This window comes from Crocodylus porosus, unplaced genomic scaffold, assembly GCF_001723895.1.
Source record: "Crocodylus porosus isolate Cpor-Errol unplaced genomic scaffold, CroPor_comp1, whole genome shotgun sequence".
Classification (NCBI taxonomy): domain Eukaryota; kingdom Metazoa; phylum Chordata; order Crocodylia; family Crocodylidae; genus Crocodylus; species Crocodylus porosus.
This window is the reverse complement of record NW_017728886.1, coordinates 91,347,650-91,351,486: the sequence shown is the minus strand read 5'-3', so window position 1 is coordinate 91,351,486 and position 3,837 is coordinate 91,347,650.

The following is a 3,837-nucleotide window of genomic DNA, read 5'->3' as shown; positions in this document are numbered from 1 at the left end:
TTATTTTCTTATTAGGTACTTGGATAACCTGGTGATGAGTGTGATATATAGAACGTTAGGGACAGAAGTTACACACAAACCAGTTTAAGCAATCAGAACATGGTTTAAACCTGTAACAGAACAGAAGTTCAGTGCACTTACTTTCAAATGCCCAAAACCAGTTTAAGATAAACCTGGTTGGATGTAGTATCAGACTTAACTGATTTAGGTCAGACTGGTTTATGGAACTTCTATCCTAAATCCCCTCCTGGTTCAAGTTAACTTACAGTCCCTCAGCATCCCAGACTGCTTTGCAGCCCTGTGCTGTGTTGTCTGCTTCAGCAGCATATGGTATGCTCCGCCCCTCTGCTCCCTAGTTGGAGCACTATCACTCCTCTGGCTGAATGAGGAGAGTGTGGGGGAAAATCCATCCCTCTGGCCAAGCATTGGGGCCCCAGCCAGATGCAGCTGGTGGGGGATAGGAGGGGGAAATCCTGCAGCAGGAGCTTTGCTCCACCACCCCTCTGGAGCTGGGAGCCATACTTGGCTCCACTTCCCATCAGCCAACCCAGAGGCTGAGGAGGGGGTGTGGCTGGGAGACCCCAACCTGGATCGTGGCTCTGGGGGGCTGGAGCAGATTAATTAAGCAAAGAAAGAGAATGGTGGATAAGAGATGATCTGCTAGAGTAGAAGAACAGTCTTGTTCATTATGGGCTCAGTAATTCTTGTAGTGAAGTCAGCTGCAGGTTCCCCACTGATTTCAGCAAGAGTACGAATGCTAAGCAAGAACCCTTGGGTTCTTCACTAAGAATCACTGGAGAAAAAACATGGTTTTAAGTCTTAAAGGGGTAATATCAAATATCTTGGGTCTCAGATGAAGGTAATAGTTTTTCAAAAATCTAATAAGGGCAGACATGTTTGAAACTTAACCGTAACAGCTTTTTTCAAGGAAGAGAATTTCAGAAACTGAAACCAAAAAAAGACTCAGGCAAGTTTACCCATTACAAGTTAAGACAAATACAAGAAATTAAGCGGAAATGCGCAAATAACATGAATTAGAGACAAGTTATTTAGATTTGTAAAAACTCTTAGAATTTTAATTAGTTAAGTTGTTCCACATTATGTGGGTTACTTTTTCTTATGTACACAGTATTTCCAATCTAATATGTCTAAAAATTGTGAGTCAGGGTTCAAAGAATTTAGAAGACCATCTTAAAAATTATTAGCTTTGTTTTTTTAATAGTAAATGTAGAGTTCTTTCATCTGCCTGCTGGGTTTTTTGTGGGGGGCGGGTTGTGTCTTTAGGATAGCTTAGGTCATGTTTCCAATCTTTTATCTGCAGATGTGACTATTTGGACTTTTTTTTAAGTCAGTGGTTCACAGTCTTTTTAAACACAGGGCACCCTTAGTTAGATCAAGGCCCCTCAGAAGGTGCCAGCTAATTTTCACTCATTTTTTGATTACAGAAAAATGAGAGAGGAATTCTTTTGATGCAAAGAACACAGACCACAACACATCAGAATATTTTTAACAATATGAATTCCTGTTTGAAGGCTCTTGATTTATCTTGTGAATGATGTTTGTATAACAGTGTTAATATTGGCACTCTATTAGAGCACTCACTGGGCATCCTATAGCACCTTTGAAAAGATCTGATGGCACCCTGGTTAAGAATCATTGGTTTCAATGAAAGCTGAGGTTCTCATCTAATCCCAGAAATTCAAGATTTGCAGCTGAAATATGGAATATTGCAAGATTGTCATTACAATTTCAAAATAGTAAAAAACTGTTACGGAAAAAAAATTATTTGGCCATAAAATAATAAGATTTTTTAAAGTTGGGGCGGGAGAGAGGGCCAGCAAAGGAGTCGGGGGAAGCAAAGGAGGAAGCAAAAGCAGACAAGCCACCTTCGCTAGCAAAAGAAGGGAGGGGGATGAGGCAGGATGTACAAAAGGCCTGTCAAGTGAGTGAGTATCATGCAGGATGCGAGTTCTAGTAGAGGCATGCTACCAAGTAGTTGAGCAGCTGGTGGCAGAGAGGTGGAGCTTAGAATTGAACCAGTGGCCCATTTTGCAGGGACTGTGCCTGCTTCCAGGGAAACAATATAAGTCTAATCTCCTGGTGTGGGTTTTAGCAGTGGGGCCATCCAGCTGCATGGTAAGAATTTTCTATTAATATATTATTTGTATTTTGCCATTGGCTCTTTAAAGTATGAGTTCTGTGAAACACACATGAAAGATCTTCAGGAAGGCACTTCCTTAAACAGATCTGCCCGCTTTCATTTCGTTTTGCTGAAGGGCCTTGGATGTTCTAAGCTTCTGTTATGTGTTTCATTGTCAAGGTGTTGAAACATTTACAATACATCTCAAATGGCAAATGTCACCCACTTTCCTTCTTTTTTTCTGCTCAGTCTGACCCATTCAGACAGGCACAGACAGAAAGCCGGCTTGTTGTTTCTTTGTTTCTCTTCTCCCAAGATATTCAAGGCTCAAGGAGATGTTGGAAGTCTCTTTTCTCATAAGTAGAAGTTAAAGCATTCTGGTTTATGTTTCATTTTTAAATTTCTTGGCTAACTTAACTTGCAGGGAGGAAAGAACACACATGATTTTTGTGAAGGTTTTTGTTTCAGCATAGATGTATGCTTTGAAAATCACATTGTGAATGAAAATAATAAAAAATGAAATATTGTTTTTCGGCATGAGACAATGTTCATATTCACAGGAAAGAGGAGTCCCAGTAGTTCAGAAGTGCACTCTGTTCACAAGTAGAACTAAGGTTTAAAGGTATATCATCAACTTAAAATAACACTTCTCCCTGAGCATTTGTATTGCCTATTGCTAAAATTAACATCTAAGATTCCTGGAGCTGAAATGGAAGAGATTAGAGAAATGCATTTTTGCTGATTAACTTGTTTCTAAGTTTGAAATACTTTGTATATATTTGGTTCCTTTCAAGGATTTTTATGAAGGAAACCAAGGGTGAAAGCACTTTCTTTAATAAGGAAAATCTGATTCTAAACCCCCCCCGCCCTGCAAAAAAAAGAAAAAGAAAAAGAAGAAAAGGGTTGGGACAGGGAAACCAGAAAAGTTGAAGGCCCCATATAGCACCTAAAATGATTTTGTTTTTAATTGACTAGCAGTTAACTTTGTCTTTTGTATATAAACCAAACAGTGCAAAACATATTTTTCCTGCCCTTTTCATGTAACATTATTATTCTTGTACCATAATGATCACATGACAGATAATCATAGTTAAAAAATCCATGACTACTAGAAAACAATTATTATATTAAACCTGGCCTTTGCTATCTTCAGTCACATTAAATAGAGGCTTATTTTTGAAGTAGTTCTATGCATGTCAGTGAGATTATTTTCAAATAAGGAGCTACTTAATGGGTGCGTCTACTACTGTGCAGTAACCAAAATTACAGTGTAGTACAGGTGCGTGTCTACACATGCATGCCAATAATGTGCAGTAAATACAGCGACTTATGCTGACTTGAGTGTAAATTTGATACCTGCATGATGCAGGTATCAAACTTATGCCTGATTAGTTACTGTGCAGTAACACATTTATAGATGACTTACTCTGCGGTAACACTGCATGTGGGGACTGACTTGGGGCTAACTAGTCCCACGTCAACCCACACAGTGTTTATGTCCTTTAACACCTGCACGTGTAGACACCGGCCTATTCCTGCTTATTGCACAGTAATTTATTGCACAGTAAATTTAAGCCAGAGGAAATGGCCACCTATAAGTTTATCAGGGGTGACCACCAGGATCTGGGGGAACGTCTGTTCACCAGAGCGCCCCAAGGGATGACGAGGTCGAACGGTCCGGGCCCCCAAGGTCTGGA